The 24,957-nt window shown below is 44.3% G+C and overlaps 1 protein-coding gene across 4 annotated transcripts in view; it reads left to right on the top strand.

The window, feature by feature from the left end:
- Positions 1 to 24,957, top strand: part of KANSL1 (KAT8 regulatory NSL complex subunit 1) — a 96,583-nt gene that overhangs the window by 675 nt on the left and 70,951 nt on the right. For 2 of the 4 annotated variants that reach the window (XM_073683116.1, XM_073683113.1), the window contains exon 1: positions 21,720 to 22,091. The gene's annotated coding sequence lies outside the window, so the exon portion shown is untranslated. Of the gene's footprint in view, positions 1 to 1,889; positions 1,981 to 8,406; positions 8,522 to 11,818; positions 11,971 to 21,719; positions 22,092 to 24,957 lie in introns of those variants that run through there. The other 2 variants (XM_073683114.1, XM_073683115.1) reach the window with 2 other exon arrangements.

Below are 24,957 nucleotides of genomic sequence, written 5' to 3'. Positions count from 1 at the left end.
TCTGCAAATAAAATTCATATATACATGTATCATATGCATAAATATTTCTTCATGCACATACATAGTTTTACACAGCTACATATATATATAGCTATACATATATAAACATGCTCATCTCCACACATCTATCCATTTAACCATGCACGTATATAATTAGCCATATAGGCATATAAATGAATACGTCCATATAGTGATCAGCACAAATATTTCTTTGTGCACATGAATAATGTTAGCATTTAGCGCTTTTTCAGGTAAGGATCAGAGCAGACCTTCCTGATAAAACCGTGACCATATCCTCAGGTTACATTCACACGGCGTTTTTTTCTTTCGATTAAAAAAAAAAAAAATCAGCTGTGCCACGATCTTCCGACAACATGGTAAAAAACGCAGCTGTGCTTTCAGCTATTTATTGTAATATCGCAATGTTTTAAAAATCTTGCAATTTTCACACTGGTAACTGGGACCATTTTGGACTCATAGTTCCTTTTCTTTCGGGAAGAATTTTCAGCAGACTCCTTATCATCAGAGACAGGGTTGCAATGATAGGTAGTACTTGTACACACAGCTGATAACAGGATCCACCAATCACATTTTTATTTTTAATACAGATCATGATAGGGGGGGGGGAACATTGCTGAAAATTTTAAAAATATATTTAACACAAAAACCTGATTTAAACAATGGGTCATTTTCTGATGACACATTCTCTTTAATATCTTCAAGCAACACTTAGGCTATGTTCACAGAAGGATATAAAAAATCATTCAATTCTCATTCAGAAAATACAAATATAATTTCATCTGTATGTCATCTGTATTTATACATAAGCAATTATGAAAAATTTACGAGAACAAATATAGATTTCTGGGTTAATAATGGCAAATTATCCATAAAAATGTGGTGCTATGTAGTTGATCCGCATGGAATCCGTTTTTTTTTATGGTTGATCCGTATGGAATCCGATTTTTTTATGGTTGATCCACATGGAATCAGATTTTTTTTATGGTTGATCCGTTTGGAATCCGATTTTTTTATGGTTGATCTGTATGGAATCCGATTTTTTTATGGTTGATCCGTATGGAATCTGATTTTTTTTTTACAGTTGATCTGTATGGAATCCAATTTTTTTTTTACAGTTGATCCGTATGGGATCGCATTTTTTTTTACATTTTATCCATATGGGATCCCATTTTTTTTTTTTGTACGATTGATCCGTATGGGATCAGATTTTTTTTGCACACCCATAGACTTGAATGGGCGAGTTTCATCCAAAATACAGAAGAGAATAGTGCAAGCTGCTGTTTTTCTCATGCAGACATTCGGTCCATGTGAAAAAAACGGTCATCTGAACAGCCCTATTGAACAACATTGGTTTGAGTGCTGTTTTTTGACACAGACAGCACTTGGACCGAAAATATGGTTGTGTGAATGTCACTTTACAGGTATTCTAGGGATTAAAGAGGTAGTAGTGAGTAAGGTTTATGGATCACTGTATTGCAGAGAGCCACATTGTCACATTTACATCCCCTGGAAGCAAACATTAATGGTTCCTATCGAATAACAGCAAGCAGAGATCTTGAAAACTGAGCAAAAGCAAAGCAGAACGTATTTGGAAGGATTGTAAAACTTCATTATACAAAAATTTGGAATACCCCTTTGAATACTTAAAACACACATACATCATTTTCATTGATCCATTTGTAAATCAAAAATGGAGGCACCAGGACTATACAGATGCCAAATTACAAGCTGACAGAGAAGAAATACAAATTATGTTTAAGAAATTTAAAAAGAAATATATATATATACTAATATTGGGCATGTGCATAAAGTGTGTTATTAAAATCAAAATTATGTTTGAGTGGTTTTTCTTTTTTTTTTCTTTTCAGGACAAAACATCCCAGTATCACCGTACAAAAAGAGAACATTTTGTAGAGGCAATTGTGAGAAATACAGAATGCAGCAGCAGCAGTCAGTAAGGTAAGTATACCAAACACATAAACATACTTGTATCTTAGCCTGAAGATGGGGGGGGACAGTAAGGCCACGGCTCCACTATCAGTATTTGGTCAGTATTCGGTCAGTATTTTTTCTCATGAGTGGGAGACAAAACCAGGAGTGGGTGATAAATGCAGAATTAGTGACTTGTTTCTATTATATCTTATCTCTGATTGTTCCTCACCTGGTTTTGGCTCCCACTCCTGAGAAAAAATACTGACCGAATACTGACCAAATACTGATAGTGGGGCCGTGGCCTTATGAGCTGAACCCACTGAAAGCATGATGTGCTAGATTACAATACCAGCAGAATTGCACTATATAGAACTAACGATCATACAGTTGTTGGTTCAAGACCCCTATGGAACTAATGAATAAAAAAAAATTGATTTTTTTTTAAATCCCCCCTTTAACCTTTTAAAAGTTAATAAATAAATAAACATATCTGCTATCGCTGTGTCTGTGAAAATGCGATCTATAAAAGTATCAAATGTGCTGTTAATAAAAAAAAAAAAAAACACAAAATGTCAGATTAGATGTTTTTCACTGCACCTACCCTAAAAAAAAAGTCTATAAAAAGCAATTAAAACATTGTATATGCCTCAGAATGGCATCAGTAAAACATCAGCTCGAAATACAAACAGCAAGCCCCGATACAGCTCCACCAGAAAACTAGAAGCATTACGGGTCTCAGAAAATGGTGACACAAAAAAAAAAAATAATTATTTACATACTTTACTTTTTTTTTTCACCACTTAAATACAAAAAAAAATTTGTTGTAAGTTTGGTATTCATGTAATTAAACTGACCTGGAGAATCCTATTACCACGTTAATTTTTCCTGCACAATTGAATGGCGTAAAAATGAAACCCAACAAACAATGGCAGAATTGCATTAATTTTTTTCACTATTTTCCCACCCTTGCATTATTTTTTTCCCATTTTGCAGTACATTTTATGGTAAACTACATCTCGTCCTGCAAAAAAAAAGCCTTCATATATCTTTTTTTCGATAATAAAAATTTAAAAAAAATTGGAAAAAGAAATGAGGAAAAAAAAACAAAAAGCGCAAAAACGAAAATTGGCCAAAGCAGGAAGGGGTTAAAAAAAGGAATATTGGCCTTGTCCACAGCAACCAATCACAGGACAGCTTTAATTTTTACATGACAATTTAAGAAATGGACTCTGATCTGATCACTGTGCTTTAACCTCTTAGATGCCATGGTTAGTCAGAAAGGGGAGGCACCTCTGTCACCATATCGCCGCAAACCCATTACCACATCCATAAAAGACTGAACTTTAAAAATATAACATTAATTATCCTGTGAATGGTATAAAAAAGTAAACTACTTATTTAACATTTTTTTTTTACTTCCCCAAAAATGAAACCCCTTCCAGTCTCAGACTATTAATTTTTTTGTGAGACGAGTTGTAGTTTTGAACAACATCATTCCTTTTACAGTATAGTTTAATAACACATGTGAAAAAAATTCTAAGTGTGGCGGAAAAAATTAAATGGTATTCCACTGTTGTTTTTTTACTTTGGGGGAGGTTGTTTTTATGGTGTTCATTGTGTAGTAAAAATCACCATTTTCTGAGACCTGTAACTTTTTTTTTATTTTTCCAGTGACAGAGCGATGTAAGGGATCGTTTTTTGCATGGCAGGTTGACGTTTTTATTGATACCGTTTTGGGGCACATACGATATTTTGATAATTTATTGCTGCATTTTTTTTTGGCAACCCGAAAAATGCCAATGTAGAATTTCAATATTTTTTTTTATGTTTTAAAGCGTTAAATGAGCAGCAATACTGAATATATATTTATATGTGTATATATTTATGTATAGATATCTATAGATAGATAGATAGAGATATATATATATATATATATATATATACAGTCATATGAAAAAGTTTGGGCACCCCTATTAATCTTAAGCTTAATGTTTTCTAAAAATTGGTGTTTTTGCAACAGCTATTTCAGTTTGATATATGTAATAACTGTGGGACACAGTAATGTTTCTGCCTTGAAATGAGGTTTATTGTACTAACAGAAAATGTGCAATCTGCATTCAAACAAAATTTGACAGGTGCATAAGTATGGGCACCCTTATCATTTTCTTGTTTTAAATACTCCTACCTACTTTTTACTGACTTACTAAAGCACTTTTTTTGGTTTTGTAACCTCATTGAGCTTTGAACTTCATAGCCAGGTGTATGCAATCATGAGAAAAGCTACTTAAAGTGGCCACTTGCAAGTTGTTCTCCTGTTTGAAGCTCCACTGAAGAGTGCCATCATGGGCTCCTCAAAACAACTGTCAAATGATCTGAAAACAAAGATTATTCAACATAGTTGTTCAGGGGAAGGCTACAAAAAGCTGTCTCAGAGATTTAACCTGTCCGTTTCCACTGTGAGGAACATAGTAAGGAAATGGAAGAACACAGGGACAGTTCTTGTTAAGGCCAGAAGTGGCAGGCCAAGAAAAACTTCAGAAAGGCAGAGAAGAAGAATGGTGAGATCAGTCAAGGACAATCCTCAGACCACCTCCAGAGAGCTGCAGCATCAACTTGCTGCAGATGGTGTCACTGTGCATCGGTCAACTATACAACGCACTTTGCACAAGGAGAAGCTGTATGGGAGAGTGATGCGAAAGAAGCCGTTTCTGCAAGCACGCCACAAACAGAGTCGGCTGAGGTATGCAAAAGCACATTTGGAGAGCCAATTTCTTTTTGGAAGAAGGTCCTATGGACTGATGAAACCAAGATTGAGTTGTTTGGTCATACAAAAAGGCGTTATGCATGGTGGCAAAAAAACACAGCATTCCAAGAAAAACACTTGCTACCCACAGTAAAATTGGGTGGAGGTTCCATCATGCTTTGGGGCTGTGTGGCCAATGCCGGCACCGGGAATCTTGTTAAAGTTGAGGGAGGCATGGATTCCACTCAGTATCAGCAGATTCTTGACAATAATTTTCAAGAATCAGTGATAAAGTTGAAGTTACGCAGGGGATGGATCTTTCAGCAAGACAATGATCCAAAACACCGCTCCAAATCTACTCAGGCATTCATGCAGAGGAACAATTACAATGTTCTGGAATGGCCATCCCAGTCCCCAGACCTGAATATCATTGAACATCTGTGGGATCATTTGAAGAGGGCTGTCCATGCTCGGCGACCATCAAACTTAACTGAACTGGAATTGTTTTGTAAAGAGGAATGGTCAAAAATACCTTCATCCAGGATCCAGGAACTTATTAAAAGCTACAGGAAGCGACTAGAGGCTGTTATTTTTGCAAAAGGAGGATCTACTAAATATTAATGTCACTTTTCTGGTGAGGTGCCCATACTTATGCACCTGTCAAATTTTGTTTGAATACAGATTGCACATTTTCTGTTAGTACAATAAACCTCACTTCAAGGCAGAAACATTACTGTGTCCAACAGTTATTACATATATCAAACTGAAATAGCTGTTGCAAAAACACCAATTTTTATAAAACATTAAGCTTAAGATTAATAGGGGTGCCCAAACTTTTTCATATGACTGTGTATATATATATATATATATATATATATAGATATAGATATAGATATAGATATATCAATATCTATAGATATATATATCTATATACACTTCTCAAAAAAATAAAGGGAACACTTAAACAACAGAATATAACTCCAAGTAAATCAAACTTCTGTGAAATCAAACTGTCCACTTAGGAAGCAACACTGATTGACAATCAATTTCACATGCTGTTGTGCAAATGGAATAGACAATAGATGGAAATTATTGGCAATTATCAAGACACCCTCAATAAAGGAGCGGTTCTGCAGGTGGGGACCACAGACCACATCTCAGTACCAATGCTTTCTGGCTGATGTTTTGGTCACTTTTGAATGTTGGTTGTGCTTTCACACTCGTGGTAGCATGAGACGGACTCTACAACCCACAGAAGTTGCTCAGGTAGTGCAGCTCATCCAGGATGGCACATCAATGCGAGCTGTGGCAAGAAGGTTTGCTGTGTCTGTCAGCGTAGTGTCCAGAGGCTGGAGGCGCTACCAGGAGACAGGCCAGTACACCAGGAGACGTGGAGGGGGCCGTAGGAGGGCAACAACCCAGCAGCAGGACCGCTACCTCCGCCTTTGTGCAAGGAGGAACACGAGGAGCACTGCCAGACCCTGAAAAATGACCTCCAGCAGGCCACAAATGTGCATGTGTCTGCACAAACGCTTAGAAACCGACTCCATGAGGGTGGTATGAGGGCCTGATGTCCACAGATGGGGGTTGTTCTCACAGCCCAACACCGTGCAGGACGCTTGCCATTTTCCATAGAACACCAGGATTGGCAAAGTCGCCACTGGCGCCCTGTGCTTTTCACAGATGAAAGCAGGTTCACTCTGAGCACATGTGACAGAGTCTGGATACGCCGTGGAGAGTGATCTGCTGCCTGCAACATCCTTCAGCATGACCGGTTTGGCAGTGGGTCAGTAATGGTGTGGGGTGGCATTTCTTTGGAGGGCCGCACAGCCCTCCATGTGGTACCGAGATGAGATCCTCAGACCCCTTGTGAGACCATATGCTGGTGCGGTTGGCCCTGGGTTCCTCCTAATACAGGACAATGCCAAACCTCATGTGGCTGGAGTGTGTCAGCAGTTCCTGCAAGATGAAGGCATTGAAGCTATGGACTGGCCCTCCCGTTCCCCAGACCTGAATCCGATTGAGCACATCTGGGACATCATGTCTCGCTCCTTGCACCACAACCTGTCCAGGAGTTGGCGGGTGCTTTAGTCCAGGTCTGGGAGGAGATCCCACAGGAGAGCATCCGCAACCTCATCAGGAGCATGCCCAGGTGTTGTAGGGACGTCATACAGGCACGTGGAGGCCACACACAATACTGAGCCTCATTTTGACTTGTTTTAAGGACATTACATCAAAGTTGGATCAGCCTGTAGTGTGTTTTTCCACTTTAATTTTGGGGGTGACTCCAAATCCAGGCCTCTATTGGTTAATACATTTGATTTCCATTGATGATTTTTGTGTGATTTTGTTGTCAGCACATTCAACTTTGTACAGAACAAAGTATTCAATGAGAATATTTCATTCATTCAGATCTAGGATGTGTTATTTGAGTGTTCCCTTTATTTTTTTGAGCAGTGTATATATATATATATATATATATATATATATATATATATATATATATATATATATATATAATTGTAAAAACATAAAAATTCAGTCCACTAATATATATATATATATATATATATATATATATATATATATATAAAATATATATATATATATTAGTGGACTGAATTTTTATGTTTTTACAATTCTTTGTTTTTTTATGTAAATATTTTTTAGACCTTTTTTTTAACTTTTTTTGTTTGAATGGCATGCAGCAACGACCGTACGCCTTAAAAACCGCTGTTAGAGATTACCAGCGACATTTAAAAGGTCTCCAATCAGTGCTGTTACAGGCAGATGCTGATTTGGTATTACAACCGGGCATGGAGTGGGCTCAGCACCTGAGCGCACTCCATATACCCGCACACAACATGTGTCAGATGTCGGGAAAGGGTTAAAGGTGTAAAATATTAAAAACAATATGGATATGGTGTTCCTGTATTTGTACTGACATGCAGAAGAAGGTTACACTGTAAAGACCAAACCCAAACAACAATAGCAAAATTGTGGGTTTTTTAACCATACCACCCCCTGAAAAAAAAAATTCCCTCATTTTTCAGTACATAACATGGTAGAAAAATTACTACTCAATTTGATAAAAAAACAAGCATGGTACAACTAAATTGGTAGAAAACTAAAAAGTGAGACCCATTGAAGTGCAGGGATGTGTGAAAAGTTATGGCTTTTGGAAGACGGGGACAAAAATAAAATTGTGAAAAAAAAACAAACCCAAATACCGTGATGGGATTGAGTTAAAAGACAATAATAGGAAGATGTGTTTAAGCATAGTGTTTTATTGACTTCTGGCGAACATGGCCTCAGAGTCCGCCCCTCTCCATCACCCACAAAAAATGCATTAAAAAAAAATACACAGCGAAAAATGCCACCATACTCTAAAGGGGCATATTCACCAAGTGTCTAAAAAGCCCCTGTCTTTGTTGCCCATAGTAACCAATCCCAGCTCAGCCTTCATTATACCACAGTAGTTTAAAATGAAAGCTTTACTGTGATTGGTTGCTATGGTCAAGAAAACCATTTTTGTTAAATGAGGCCTGTTGTGTGTCATAGCGGCCTAGATTCCCAACCTCTGCTTCTCCAGCTGGTGTGGAACTACTGTTCTCAGCATGCCCTTGAAGTTGAGGGAAATTGTATTGGTTGCTTTATTTGTGGATGTTTTAGCTCTCATACATAATATATGGCCCTTCTTATTTCTACAGATGCTCCTCTCCCAGATTGGATGCGGCCATTGGCGTGTTTCTATGGAGTTTTGGCTTCATGACTACCCATGTACAGAAATACCTTGCCTTCATCATGTGGATCTTCTGGATGCAGGTAACCAGCCAAGATCTGATATCTGGCATTGCCCCTATTTTGCCAGTCAAATATTTGCTTGTGAATCTATATAAAACGGCTGGATGTAAGTAAATGCTTAGACATGGCAGGTCACGCGATACATACATGTGTGTGTAGACACAAGTAGGTTCTTTAAAAGGGTATTCCCATCTCAAAGATCCCAATATGTAGTAGGTGTAATAATAATATTAGCAAATACCTCCAATTAGAAATGTAGTATAGTTCTTCTGATTCACTATGTCCATAGTTCCGTGGTCGTAACCTTGGATACCTAAGGTCCTGCAATGCCCTGCCCATGAAGAAAAAGACATAGCGAATCAGAAGAACTATTCTACATTTCTTATTGGAGGTATTTGCTAATATTATTATTATTATTACACCTACTACATATTAGAATACAACCTTGGAGATGGGAATATCCCTTTAAACTTTGGCCGATAACCTTCCTAAGTAAACTTTTCTAAAAGCGATCGTTCCTGATTACATGTAAACATGGTGGTGATCAGCATATGAACAAGCAGATGATTTTTTGTTGGCTGATCACTTCTTTTATGCTGCCAAAAATAATTGTTGTTGGCAACACAATTCGCCACATAATAAGATTGTATTAATAATGGCTCATACCCATAAATTATGCATCGGCTTGTGTAAAGGGATCTTTATACGAGTGCTGGTCAACTTGTTAAGACCCCATACACATTAGATAACTGTCATCCGAATGCTCATTCAGTTCAGTTCCCTGATTACCCCATATACAGTAACGCTCAGCCGAGCACTCCTGTATTATCTATGAGTGAGCCAATGTCAGACTCCTATGGTGTCGGCTCATCTCCAAAGGGATTGGCCGCTGAAATTCAACAGGCCTGATTGTTCTCTACCCCGACATCATCTGTTTGGGGAGGATCGTGACGCCCCCCATACACAATTGCTGAGTTCGGATGACTCTGGCCTTCATAACGTGATCAGTTTGGTATTACCTGCCTGTGTTAATGGGCTTATAGGCCATTTTCACACTATCAGTATTTGGTCAGTAGTTTACATCAGTATTTGCAATACAAAACCAGTGAAGCAATCAGAGGAAAAGTATAATAGAAACACGTCACCACTTCTGTATTTATCACCCACTCCTGGTTTTGGCTTACACATACTGATGTAAAATACTGACCAAATACTGAACATGTGAACATGGCCTTATTAGGCTAAGGGTATGTGTGTAAGATCAGTATTTTCTTGCAGAAATTTCCACAGCGTTTCTGCAAAGTTCCACACCTTTTGGCAGTAAAAACGCTGCGGAGATTCCGCAGCATTTTTTGTGCGTTTTTGCCTGCGGATTTTCCAGGCGTTTTTTTCAATGCATTGTATAGGAAAAACGCACAAAGAATGGACAATGCTGTTTATTTAAACGCACATGAAATTCAGTCAAGAAAATTCCTGATCATGTGCACAGATCTTGCAAATTCTCATAGAAAATGCTGGGATAAGGTTTACAATGCGTTTTTGGGGCCAATTCCACGCGGATTTACTGCACCAAAAACGCATAAAAAAAACGCACCGTGTGCACATAGCCTAATGCTCCGATGTAGCTTGCTATAAAAACAATGGATTTCTATGAATGTACATGATCACAGTTGTCATGTATGTTTTTTCCCAATGGGAAAACATTTTGGTCACCCATGATTTTACCAAAAGTCGCCAAGGAGCCCTAGCCTTACTTGGAGAAATTTTGCATTGGGATTCAGTAACAAAAAATGGATTAAAGGGATTTGAAGCTTTAAAGGGTGTGCCGAGCAAAGATAACATATGATCTATCCACACACATAGGTGATAATTAATAGATCTGGCCGGGCGGCTGTTGAGACTATTACTGATCTACAGAATGGGCATTTTTAGACCTGTTAGGGTATATACACATGATGACTTTTTCGGACCGGCAAAACTGTGACTACGTGTGACCACATTTTTAGGATTCCTATCTAACGGTGTAGTGAACGATTATCCCCCACATGTGACCGTTAGATGTCAGGAGGTTTACTAATGTTTTATGTCTTCTCCAGCTGTTGAGAAACTACAACTCTCAGCATGCCTGGACAGTCAAGGGCTTGAGACTACGGCTTTACAAGCACGTTAGGAGTCACAGTTTAGCAACAGCTGGATGTTACTGACTACTTATATAGAGAAACTAAAAGCAAAAGTGTTAAGGTCCCAAAGTAGGGTTTTTTTTTGCATTTGGATCATATGTTGCAAATTCCTATTCATTAGCCTAATTAGTGTCTTTATTAATTATAGAAGTCTGTGAATGTGAGAATTTAGCTAAGGTCGGGTTCAGATATGGACTGCAGTGTTCGGATTGCTGGTGGGTTAAACTTACACCCTCATGTACATATCAGGTTTTTAGTCCGAGCGTTGACGTCTGTATACGGACCATGAAATACACATGTCTGAACAAGGCCTTAGTCTGGGTTTTAAATGTACATGTGCTTTTTAGACGCAAAACAGGTGGTTTATGGACACTCACGGACCAATGCCTGTCAATGTGGTTGTTCACGTGAACATATTTACACCCAGATTGATGATCTGTGTGTAAAATATCGCAGTATGCACTAGACCCAGACTGTATTTCAGATCAGACTCGTCCATTATAAGTCAATAAGGGCGCAGAAAACTGATCACATCCGGGTCACCATCCGTATGTCATGTATTTTTCACAGATCCAGTACAATTGTTAACGTAGGAAACTGTATTTGGCCCTTTAATATTTATTAAATTGTTCATGTCAAAACCGTATGTGATACGGATATACTACAGGATTGCTTATGAAAGCCGAATCGTCTGGGTGGCAAATAGACGATTTAACGTCTGAACCCGGCCTTATGGCGTAAGATATTAGCAGCTCGTGTAATCCGTGCATTATACGCCTGTTGCGTAATAAGACCGGTGGTAAATGAACTCCAGCATATGACACGTTGTGTAAGCTCCGCTCCCCTCTGGTGGCCACTGGCCAGTACTGCATTCCCATTTTTCTGAGCAAGCAGCAGTTGGAAATACCATTGAGAAGGCACAAAGGGTAGAGCTCTTCTTGCAGACATGCTAATGTTTCGCTCATTTGGCACAGATGCATTAAGTCCTTTTTCTCTAAGTGCCTGCGGTGCTGGCTGGAGCCCTGCACGCCTTCCTTGGCTTGCTTTACCCGTGTCTGGTGCTTGCGAGGCTTAGAGGTGCATGGTGTCCTCCCCTGGGGGCTCCGTGGACTCATCCTGGTGTTGTAGAGGGGAGGGGGTGTTGCAGGAGCTCACATTAGTGCAGCTTGTGTGTGGTTAGTGCAAAGCTGGAATATGATTCAGAGGCAGCAGCAATGATCGGTGCCGTCTCCGTGCTGAGATCTGCAGCTTTTCCCTCGCCTGCGCCCAGGAGCACCCCCTCGCCTGCCTGTAAGTACACACTTTGCCTTTAATAGGGCTTCCTAGCACATTTGCTTCAGATCCACGCCTTCCTTGCCTCTATTGTTTTGGAATTTCCCTCCATGTCAGCCTGCCATGCTAAGGGCCCTCCCCACCAAACCCCCGCAATCCTGCTGCAAAAGTGTAAGCTCTGCAGGCCAGCCCCCTTTTCACTCTTCGCATGACCCAGACTCGTGAATATACTTTTTAAAGCTACGTATTTCTGTAACTTTTTTTTTTTTTTCCTTTTTTTAGGGTATTATGGGATTTGTAGTTTTTGGGGAGGTTTTTTTTTAATGTACTAGCATGACATATCCGTCGTTGCCCCCTTTTCGGGTTTCTACTCGTATGCCTTAGCAGGCTTTTTTTTTTATTCTTTTCTTCTATCTCTAGCATTTGTTGTAGATAATGTCTTTTCCCAATCCATTGAAGAAATACAACTCTTATGTAACACAGTTGTCAGCAAGGTATTGGGGGGATGAGATGGGCAACTTACTAATTTCTTAAAAAATTTTATTGGTGTAAATGGAAATGAAGCGAAACTGAGACCGGGGGTTAATTTCACGGTGGCGTAAATGGGCAGCGCTATTGGGGCAGGCTGGGTTTTTTGCCTAATGTACTGTGACCTCGTGGTTGGTGTCTAATGTGATAGAATTGCAGACTACGCCGATGTGCGCTTTGTTTTCCATTAGCACAATGAGCCCCCCGCCTGTAGATTACCAGGACACCCCTGGATTGTATAGAAAAAGGGATAATTATTCCAGGACTGGGCTGTATAATGATGGCTTTAATTCCAAGTGTATTGTGTGGGGTCTGAACCATCGCGTGTGCTGGGACAGGATTAATTTGGCGGAATTATGATGCTATGTATTGTTGATGTGTAATGACTGTCAGCTCATGTATTACTAGTGAGCCAGCGTCCGATTAGAGTGCAAGCTCTTCAGCGCAGTGCTGTCATTTTATGCGATACGTCAAGTCCTGTGGACTACGGTGACCCCCAGTAAGTAAAGGATCTGCAATGTCACGGGTTGAAAGGATTCCAGATCATGCATGCAATACAGGTCTGAATTTCTAGAATGCCAGATTGGTTTATAGCCATTTCCTCAATTGCAGATTTCCAGCTGTGGCGCTGTGTCCTGAATGCTAGGCTGGTGCTCCCGCAGTGTGGGAGTCAGATACAGCCCCTATCTGTAAGCAGGAACATGCTGCACTGAGCAGGAGGCAGCAGCATGCTTGTTTTGCATTGTGCCTGTGGGCTCTGCCAGGACTACATTACCCTGCATGCTTTGCTCTCTCCCCTCTGTGACATCACGCCCCTCCCTAGGTTGTTTGTGTTGTGCGCGGGAGGCTCTTTGGTGCATTCCTGGCATGTGGAGGTCGCCCTCTAGTGGCCACCGCTGCAGCTGCTGACAGTGTACTTTTATTTATAGTGTCAACATATCCTGCAGGGCTGTACAGTAGAGAACAAAGAGCAACGCTTACACCGAGCGCCGTCTGAGAAAATGAGGGTCGTGAAGTTTTGCTCACGTTACGACCGCACTAAAGAATTGCGGAACGGAAAAAAGTTTAGTAAAAATAGGCTGTTCACGTGAAGAAAAGCGGGTACATAGTCGTCTTAGTAGTTCTGCAATTAACCCATATGGAACATGAGAATATTCCAGTATATATTGTACTGGAGCAAAGTTTTTAGGGAGGGGGGAATATGGTGCCCTATGGAGGCATTATAAGGTATGCCTGATTTGCAGCGCCTGCATTTGGCGCAGTACGGGGTCCGCAGTACAGGTGAATGTATAATAATGCAGAAAATGTCAGACACTGGCAGTCCCAGATGAGGTCATATATGACTGATGTCCGCTTATATGCGTAAATATGGCTGCCATACACTGCAATATATTAAAAAAAAGAAAAAACCCTAAACAATATATTCGATGACACTCCTCATTAGTACTGGGATGAGGGATCCTAATGTAACCTGGCCAAGGGTATGTGAAAAGGACGACCTTTTAGCATACGTTTAGTCATTTAAGGGCTTTGTTGGATTTTACAAGAGTAAGGGGTGATATAAAATTAAGCAGTAACTACAACTTACAGACAGATTCCCTCCTCTGGTTTCATGGTGTTCATGTGACCGCTGCAGCCAATCACTGGTCTCAGCAGGGATATTTGAATTCTATGGCACGTGGCTGCTAGGGCCTGCCATATGTTTCAGACAGCCATAAGGAAAGAAAAAATGCCAGACACGTTGACAAAATTCAGACTTGATTGGATCTATGCGCTGGTTGGTTGTGCAAACGGGGGCAGGAACTGCTTTCAATCGCATGCACAATCGGCGCATACTGAAAAGCGGCCATGTGCATCAGTACTCTGGCTACTATTGTTCTGTGTGGGGGCCGTCACGCACGGGCTGATAATGCACTTGTCTAAATTAGCCCCTGTTTGCTGTCTGACATACACAGCCCACCCCATCTGATTGTCTGCCGATCTCTCCAAGTGTGCTGGGATCTGCAACAGTCTCATGTCTAAGTGTAAAACAACATGAGTGATGGCAGCCTGGCTATTTACCCACACTGTCCTTTTAATAAAATGCCATGATCAACTTTTGTGGAATTACCCGGTTGTGCGGGTGCAGAAACAAGCCAGGTGTACAAGCACAAGGTGCGTACTGCTGTCACTGGCCTACCATAGTGAGAAAAGGCCGCAGCACAGCAATTAACATTCCCAGGGAGTGGTGTAATGCCGTCCAGGTGTGTGATCATTGTAAGCTCCACACCCACAGCCGCACCAATGTCTGCAGGCAGTGCACAGACCTCTCTCTGTCCGCAGCACTGGCCCTGCTCTCTGTAAGCTCGCTAGCCGCAGGACCATGTGCTCCCAATCTAACCCATTCATCTGGTGTTCTTACACTGCAGGATGTCTGCAGCACTGGCCTTGCTCTCTGTAAGCTCGCCAGCCACAGGACCGTGTGCTCCCAATCTAACCCATTCATCTGGTGTTCTTACACTGCAGGATGTCTGCAGCACTGGCCCTTCTCTCTGTAAGCTCGCCAGCCACAGGACCGTGTGCTCCCAATCTAACCCATTCATCTGGAGTTCTTACACTGCAGGATGTCCGCAGCACTGGCCCTGCTCTCTGTAAGCTCGCCAGCCGCAGGACCGTGTGCTCCTAACCCATTCATCTGGTGTTCTTACACTGCAGGATGTTCACAGCACTGGCCCTGCTCTATGTAAGCTCGCCAGCCTCAGGACCGTGTGCTCTCAATCTAACCCATTCACCCGGTGTTCTTACACTTCAAGATGTTCACAGCACTGGCCCTGCTCTCTGTAAGCTCGCCAGCCGCAGGACCGTGTGCTCCAAATCTAACCCATTCACCTGGTGTTCTTACGCTGCAGGATGTCCGCAGCACTGGCCTTGCTCTCTGTAAGCTCGCCAGCCACAGGACCGTGTGTTCCCAACCTAACCCATTCATCTGGAGTTCTTACACTGCAGGATGTCCGCAGCACTGGCCCTCCTCTCTGTAAACTCGCCAGCCGCAGGACTGTATGCACCAATCTAACCCATTGACCTGGAGTTCTTACACTGCAGGATGTCCGCAGCACTGGCCTTGCTCTCTGTAAGCTCGCCAGCCACAGGACCGTGTGCTCCCAATCTAACCCATTCATCTGGAGTTCTTACACTGCAGGATGTCCGCAGCACTGGCCTTGCTCTCTGTAAGCTCGCCAGCCACAGGACCGTGTGCTCCCAATCTAACCCATTGACCTGGAGTTCTTACACTGCAGGATGTCCGCAGCACTGGCCTTGCTCTCTGTAAGCTCGCCAGCCACAGGACCGTGTGCTCCCAATCTAACCCATTCATCTGGAGTTCTTACACTGCAGGATGTCCGCAGCACTGGCCTTGCTCTCTGTAAGCTCGCCAGCCACAGGACCGTGTGCTCCCAATCTAACCCATTCATCTGGAGTTCTTACACTGCAGGATGTCCACAGCACTGGCCCTGCTCTCTGTAAGCTCGCCAGCCGCAGGACCGTATGCCTCAATCTAACCCATTCATCTGGAGTTCTTACACTGCAGGATGTCCACAGCACTGGCCTTGCTCTCTGTAAGCTCGCCAGCCACAGGACCGTGTGCTCCCAATCTAACCCATTCATCTATAGTTCTTACACTGCAGGATGTCCACAGCACTGGCCTTGCTCTCTGTAAGCTCGCCAGCCACAGGACCGTGTGCTCCCAACCTAACCCATTCATCTGGAGTTCTTACACTGCAGGATGTCCGCAGCACTGGCCCTCCTCTCTGTAAACTCGCCAGCCGCAGGACTGTATGCACCAATCTAACCCATTGACCTGGAGTTCTTACACTGCAGGATGTCCGCAGCACTGGCCTTGCTCTCTGTAAGCTCGCCAGCCACAGGACCGTGTGCTCCCAATCTAACCCATTCATCTGGAGTTCTTACACTGCAGGATGTCCGCAGCACTGGCCTTGCTCTCTGTAAGCTCGCCAGCCACAGGACCGTGTGCTCCCAATCTAACCCATTGACCTGGAGTTCTTACACTGCAGGATGTCCGCAGCACTGGCCTTGCTCTCTGTAAGCTCGCCAGCCACAGGACCGTGTGCTCCCAATCTAACCCATTCATCTGGAGTTCTTACACTGCAGGATGTCCGCAGCACTGGCCTTGCTCTCTGTAAGCTCGCCAGCCACAGGACCGTGTGCTCCCAATCTAACCCATTCATCTGGAGTTCTTACACTGCAGGATGTCCACAGCACTGGCCCTGCTCTCTGTAAGCTCGCCAGCCGCAGGACCGTATGCCTCAATCTAACCCATTCATCTGGAGTTCTTACACTGCAGGATGTCCACAGCACTGGCCTTGCTCTCTGTAAGCTCGCCAGCCACAGGACCGTGTGCTCCCAATCTAACCCATTCATCTATAGTTCTTACACTGCAGGATGTCCACAGCACTGGCCTTGCTCTCTGTAAGCTCGCCAGCCACAGGACCGTGTGCTCCCAACCTAACCCATTCATCTGGAGTTCTTACACTGCAGGATGTCCACAGCACTGGCCCTGCTCTCTGTAAGCTCGCCAGCCGCAGGACCGTATGCCTCAATCTAACCCATTCATCTGGAGTTCTTACACTGCAGGATGTCCGCAGCACTGGCCTTGCTCTCTGTAAGCTCGCCAGCCACAGGATCGTGTGCTCTCAATCTAACCCATTCACCTGGTGTTCTTAAACTGCAGGATGTCCGCAGCCATGCCAGCACTGGGGAGAATTGTTCCCACAATTAAATAGGTTGAATAAAGACCTAGGTCCATCAAGTTAAACCTTCATCCACCAATTGTACATTTCATCTGGTCTTTTTTTTTATTTTTTTTATTGGTGTAAATTTGTAGATTCTCCAAATTGGATATACAGTAATTTTCTGGTTATCGACCTGTCTCTGATCCTGAAAAGTGGGGAGTGTGGGCACAATATATCCCTGCATGGCATCACACCTGGCCACCCGAAGTGATGGGAAATGCAACACAGTAGCGTTCACTTCAGTAGATGCGACCAATGCTGTTCAGAGCAGCTGCTAAAGTGTCCTCATTTTGGGCAGGGGGTCTCACAGGATGGTCCTCCACCAATTATAAGGCTTATCTTAGTAAGGCTATGTTCACATATCCAGTAATCATCCGTCAGAATGGATCCAGCAGCAATTCGTTGTGCAGACACAACTTTTTAGGCAGTTTTTAAATAACTGATCTCTGCTTTTTTAACGTTGAAGTCTATGTAAAACGGATCCGTTAGTCAGCCATCCGCTTTCTTCCATTTGTAAAGGATCCGTTTTTCTTTGCTTACTGGATCAGTTTCAAATGGGAGAACAACGGATGGCTAATTAAGAGACTTCAATGTTTAACAAAATGGATCCAGCAGAGATCAGTTATTTAAAAACAGATTACAAAGTTGTCTGCACAACAGATTGCTGCTGGATCCGCTCTGACGGATGATTATTGGACATGTGAACCACAACTCTCAGCATGTTCTGGCAGCTGCTGCATCATTGTAAATATCATCATGTGCATTGTAGAGATTTTCAGGGGAAAATGGAAACGTTCTGAAGGGTTTTGACCACCACAATAAAGTCACCTAACCCAATTCTGGCCCGGTCCGTCTGCCGTGTGCTTCTCCTCTGTACATGGCCATTACAGATAGCCAGTCGTGAGCGTTGCCCCATCCATAAAATCCTCTCACTGCTCCTCATGGTAAATACAGTAAAATAATTAGAGATGACGATCAGGGGGTGACTTTGGTGTCCTCCGCAGAGCCGTATGAGACCAGCCTGTGACTATACTTGTGCGCTACATCCACTGTGGGTTGTTTGGCTGAGTTTAGACGTAGTGAAAAAAAAATCCAGTATTTGATAATCCATAAAGTCTGATAATCTGGCGCCTGTTTCCAGCACAGAAGTGCAATGAAAAGTGATGAGCGAGTGGGTTTCATTAACCCTTTCGCAATGAACTATTAGAATAATCAGATCAATAACCATATAGTCTCTCTAGACATCTGGCAGTCGGTTCTCTCTCCTTCCCATTAATGGCTGATTACAGGAATTATGATTAAATGTCTACGGATTATCAGATGTTTTGGAATAGCAAATGCTCCATTAAAATTGTTCCTGTCATGAGGTATCCTGGGCCCCAATGCATAATTTGGAACTGGGCCCCCCAAGAATTCTACCTACTATGTGCCCCCTCAGGCACCATGCCACTCCTTCCTCTGCGCCCCCTTATGTAACACTACACTCAGTGAATTTTTACTAGGTAACATCATTTCAGCACCAACTGTATAAGTTTTTGGTAATTTTTACCAAGGTCACAAGGTGGATACTGAGACGATGGAGGGTCCCAAACAACCATAACTATAGTGAGTGCAGGGGGCCCAAAGTTCCCTTTGGCCCTTTGAGGCACACGCCTCAAACACGTCTTCTCCAGCGGTGCTCCAGGTGCGCTGAACGGCTGTGGAGAAAATCAAATCTGCCCGAAGATTTCCTCCATTATAAATTTATGCTGAAAACGTATAACTCCGCCCTTCACCTCTCCAAACAAACCTACTTTAACAACCTCATAATCTCACTTTCCAATAATCCTAAACGACTCTTTGACACGTTTCATTCTCTCCTCAATCAAACAACACAGGCCCCAACCACTGACCTCAGCGCTGACGATCTGGCCAATTATTTCAAAGTAAAAATTGACCATATCCGACAGGAAATTTTCTCCCAATCCCCAAATGTTATGCATGCTCTCCCCCGCCACATTGTATCTTGCTCACTTTCTGATTTCGAACCAGTCACGGAAGATGAAGTGATCAGGCTCCTTGCATCTTCTCGCCCTACCACCTGCACCAGTGACCCTATTCCCTCACATCTCCTTCAGTCCCTTGCTCCAGCTGTCACCACTCACCTAACTAAAATTTTCAACCTTTCCCTCTCATCTGGTATCTTTCCCTCTTCTTTTAAACACGCCAGCATACAACCATTGCTTAAAAAACCATCCCTTGACCAGAACTGCATGGCCAACTACAGACCTGTTTCCAATCTTCCCTTTATCTCTAAACTCCTGGAACGCCTGGTCCACTCCTGTCTCATCCGCTATCTCTCAGACAACTCTCTTCTTGACCCTTTACAATCTGGTTTCCGCTCTTTACATTCTACTGAAACTGCCCTCACTAAAGTCTCTAATGATCTACTAACAGCTAAATCTAATGGTCACTATTCCCTGCTGATTCTCCTGGATCTCTCTGCAGCATTCGACACTGTGGATCAGCAGCTCCTCCTCACTATGCTCCACACTATTGGCCTCAAGGACACTGTTCTCTCCTGGTTCTCCTCCTCCTATCTCTCTGACCGCTCCTTCTCTGTGTCTTTTGCCGGCTCTTCCTCCTCCCTACTTCCCCTTACTGTCGGGGTTCCTCAAGGATCAGTCCTAGGCCCCCTTCTTTTCTCCTTATACACTGCTCCTATTGGACAAACAATCAGCAGATTCGGTTTTCAGTAACATCTCTATGCTGATGACACCCAATTATGCACTTCTGCTCCGGACATCACCCCTGCATTATTACAAAAGACCAGTGATTGTCTTTCTGCTGTGTCTAACATTATGTCCTCCCTCTACCTAAAACTGAATCTGTCAAAAACTGAACTACTCATATTTCCTCCCTCCACTAACCTACCTGTGCCTGATATTGCCATTTCCGTTTGTGGCTCAACCATTACTCCCCAGCTACAAGCCCGCTGTCTTGGGGTCATTTTTGATTCAGATCTTTACTTCACTCCTCACATCAAATAACTCGCTCGTTCATGTCATCTACACCTCAAAAACATCTCAAGAATCAGGACTTTTCTCACCTTTGACTCGGCAAAAACTCTTACTGTAGCTCTTGTTCATTCTCGTCTGCTCTCTACTTATCGGGCTCCCTCTTACTAAACTCTCCCCTCTCCAATCCGTCCTTAACGCAGCAGCCAGGATCATATTCCTCGCCAACCGCTACACCGATGCCTCTTCCCTGTGCCAGTCATTGCATTGGTTACCCATCCAATATAGAGTTCATTTTAAACTTATCACGCTTACCCACAAAGCGCTCCATGCTTCAGTACCCCCCTACATCTCCTCCCTTGTCTCAGTCTACCACCCTACATGTGCCCTCCATTCTGCCAATGACTTAAAACTAAAATCCTCCAAAATCCGAACTTCCCATTCCCGTCTCCAAGATTTCTCGCGTGCTGCGCAAATTCTTTGGAATGCTCTACCCAGGACAGTTCGATTAATTCCCAATACCCACAGTTTCAAACGAACCCTAAAAACACATTTCTTTAGACTGGTGTATCGCCTCCACACACTACCTGTCCATCCCAGTTGTCCGTCCCAGTTTTCCCCCATATTAAAATCTTCTTCAACTTCAGGTTCATACCAACCATGCACATAATAGCCTCTGTCAGGACTGTACACATACATGGACTGGTCGCCAGCCAGTATTATTATTTATCCTATTTAGTATATCAAGGCTGCATTATACAATATATGTACTTTTTACCCTTTGTGTCTCCCCCATTTCCTCATAGACTGTAAGCTTGCGAGCAGGGCCCTCACTCCTTTCGATATGTGATATGTTTATTCTGTATTGTCTGTATAAGTCCCCGCTAAAATTTGTAAAGTGCCGCGGAATATGTTGGCGCTATAAAAACTTATTATTATTATATGTGAACTCGGTACTATAAAAGATAGTTTGGGGCCTGTTGACCTTTTGCGTTGGGACCCACAAGTTTTAAGTTTACATCTCTGCAAATAATGCCTAGAAATGTACAGCCATGGCTCCTCTGACTGAAATGAAGCTGGCCCCTGATATCCATGAGGTGGGGTGTGTGGTAATGACATGGTTACTCGCCCCCTGGTGACACGGACAGGACTGGGCGCCTCTGTGCTGCGCCGTCATTCCTCAGGCTGGCCACACGGGGGAGCCTGGGAGCAGCCGCCTGTGCTTGGCCACACGGGGGAGCCTGGGAGCAGCCGCCTGTGCTTGGCCACACGGGGGAGCCTGGGAGCAGCCGCCTGTGCTTGGCCACACGGGGGAGCCTGGGAGCAGCCGCCTGTGCTTGGCCACACGGGGGAGCCTGGGAGCAGCCGCCTGTGCTTGGCCACACGGGGGAGCCTGGGAGCAGCCGCCTGTGCTGTCAGCCCCTCCTCTCCACGCTTCCTCCCCCCGATCTCTGAGTCTCCACCTCCCCCTCCCTCGCAGTCTTCCTCTCCGTCCGTCGCTCTGACGGCGCCATTTTGCCCCTCTCCTGCCCAGGATCCGGCTCTAGCTCGGGGGAGGCCACTGCAGCACCCCGGCCCCACGTTTTGCCCCTTGGGGTGGCTGTCGGGCGTTTTTCGCCCCCCGGGGCTCGGTGCATTCTGTCCTGGCAACTCTCTGACTAGGAGCACGTTACATTTTTTATTATCCACCCCCCGACCTTTCCTATTGCCCCCCTGTGGGGGGGGGGGGGGGGGGGGAGAGAGAAGAATTCTGTTGGATAAGAAGACCCCCAGGAGCCGGAGCCCCCCGTCCCTCCTCCTGGCAGCGCTGCCGGACTATCACACTCCTGTAAGTCTCTCCAGCCTCTTTATTCCGCGCTCCCCACCTTTAACCCTTTGCTGTCCCGCGCCCTCTTTAAATGCCCTTATTTAAATTGCTCTTAAAGGGCCCCTGCACTCTGTGGTCGCCTCCAGTAACCCTTTGCATGCCACACCGCCCTGACCCTGTGTCGGTGGGGGAGGGGCACTGTATGTAATGTGCCTGTAGTAGTAGCACAGGAGTAGACCAGCGCCGGCGCCTATAGATCCCTGTATACACGGAGGCGCTGTCATGTGACAGATGGAAGTGTGGCTGCCATGGTCGCCTGGCCGCAGAGTGCTGATTAATAAGGCTTTGCCGCCCTTGCCCGCTCGTTGTGATAATCTGCCATGCCCCCCAGTCTGGTGTACCCCAGCCCTCTCCCCCTGATGTGTAGTAGTTGGCTTTCTTCTTCCTCCTCGCTCATCCGCATATCTGTGCGGCTTCCCACCCACCTCTTTTCTCCTTTTAGGTCCTTTGTGTTCTGCATTGATCCTTCCTGTCTCATCCCTCTCTGGGTGGTGGACCCTCGTCCATCTGGTCTCTCCCTGTACTACTACTTCACCATCTCCCCACTTACCTGCATGCCCTCTCTGATTAGTGTCTGCGGCTCGGACCCCTCTGTGCCCACCTTTTCCACCTCTAGCCTAACTGTATTGTAGCACCCCGGACCCTCCGCTCACTCCTCTGGTTAGATTGTAAGCCTGCGAGTCCTCGTACTTGGCCTTTGTCTCACACTTGCTTCCTGCAGTGCTAGGAATTTATTATACCGCCCTGTAGTGCTGAGGAACACATTGGGAGTTCTTCCACCCGCCTGCTGTTGCTGACATTAGTTTCCTTACGCCGTCTGTAATGAGCAGACATCACTTTGTGGAGCCGTGAAGAGTATGGGAACCAATAAAGGCTGATTTCCCTCACTTGTCAGATTTAGGGGTGAGGTAAGGGGGGCTACACGGCCACTGTGGTCACGACCAAAGATCTCTGTATCGCAGCATAATGGAAGTGAATGGGGCCGCACCACAACCCACAAGCAGCAGATCGTAAAAAGTTGGGGTTTTTTTGTACCTGGCTTGTCGCGGTCCCCATTCACTTGAATTAATCAGCAAACGGCCATGTATCTCCAGCCTTAACGAAATGGTCTAGGAATACAATAAAGAAGTGTTTCTTACAAAAAAACAGCGCCATTCAGGTTGTGTGTGATATTGCACCTTGGCACTATTCACTTTATTACAGCTGAGCTGCAATACCAGATGCAAACATTGGACAGGTGTGGCGCTCTAGAAGAAAGCCGCCATGTTTTTCTAATCCCGGGCAACCCCTTCTTTACCCACAGTAATATTGACATGGCCAAGTAGGATGTTGTTGTTCTTAGCTTTGCAGCCAGTCACATGTCTTGTGTGTCACACCCCGGATGGGGAAATCTTGTGTCATTGTTACTATGAGTTGTTTTTGTTTGGTTTAGAGCAAAAATTATCTTTTGGGGATTTTGATGAATTTTCTGGATGTGAAACCAACCTTGGATGACCCCTTGTGTGTGGCCTTCGGGATCCAATTAATCTTAGCGGCTGCTGTGCCCAGAAATGTGTTGGTGGCACTTGAGTTTTTGAGTAGTTTTTACTTATTCTGGAGCCATATTGGATCCTGCAGGGGATGAGCTGGTTAATATTTGTCCCGGTCTTACCAAATCTCCTAGGGACCTTTTTTGGCTTCTTAATTAATGACTTATTGTAGGTTGTGTTCACATTTGTGATCTGTTTGCTGCTTCTGTTGGACCTGACATAGCATTGTATACTGTTAACTGTAGTTTCCCCACTAATAAAAGTGATCAACACAGCGGCTCCCTGCCAGACACCATTGTTATCCAGTAGGGTCCTTAGGTTGCCCAGGGCCAAAATTAAAAACTTGGGCAAAGTTGCGGGCCAACCAGTATACAGGATAATGGGCCCCACATAGTCCTCCATGCAGAATAATGGCCCCACATAGTCCTCCGTGCAGAATAATGGGCCCCACATAGTCCTCCATGCAGAATAATGGGCCCCACATAGTCCTCCATGTAGAATAATGGGCCCCACATAGTCCTCCATGTAGAATAATGGGCCCCACATAGTCCTCCATGTAGAATAATGGCCCCACATAGTCCTCCATGCAGAATAATGGGCCCCACATAGTCCTCCATACAGAATAATGGGCCCACATAGTCCTCCGTGCAGAATAATGGACCACCGCATAGTCCTCCGTGCAGAATAATGGACCACCGCATAGTCCTCCGTGCGGAATAATGGACCACCGCATAGTCCTCCGTGCGGAATAATGGACCACCGCATAGTCCTCCGTGCGGAATAATGGACCACCGCATAGTCCTCCGTGCGGAATAATGGACCACCGCATAGTCCTCCGTGCGGAATAATGGACCACCGCATAGTCCTCCGTGCGGAATAATGGACCACCGCATAGTCCTCCGTGCGGAATAATGGACCACCGCATAGTCCTCCGTGCGGAATAATGGACCACCGCATAGTCCTCCGTGCGGAATAATGGGCCACCGCATAGTCCTCCGTGCGGAATAATGGGCCACCGCATAGTCCTCCGTGCGGAATAATGGGCCACCGCATAGTCCTCCGTGCGGAATAATGGGCCCCCACATAGGGGTGGTGGTTCTGGTGTCGCGGGCCAAATAAAACCACCCTGCGGGCCAGATTTGGCCCACGGGCCAGAGTTTGACATGTACGGTTTAGGGGAATGGATCAGTAGAAAAGCCACCTTGTGGCTGTTGTTCATAGGAGTCCATAGAAAATAACCCCAAAAATTAGGTCTCGTACCAAATTTTAGCACTAGGCTCACGGGCTCTGTCCAGTCC

Source organism: Phyllobates terribilis, unplaced genomic scaffold (assembly GCF_046119375.1).
Source record: "Phyllobates terribilis strain yellow unplaced genomic scaffold, ASM4611937v1 Scaffold_5__5_contigs__length_657084704, whole genome shotgun sequence".
NCBI classification, from domain to species: domain Eukaryota; kingdom Metazoa; phylum Chordata; class Amphibia; order Anura; family Dendrobatidae; genus Phyllobates; species Phyllobates terribilis.
Note: the sequence above shows the minus strand (reverse complement) of the source record. Positions and strands in the feature narration are given on the sequence as shown.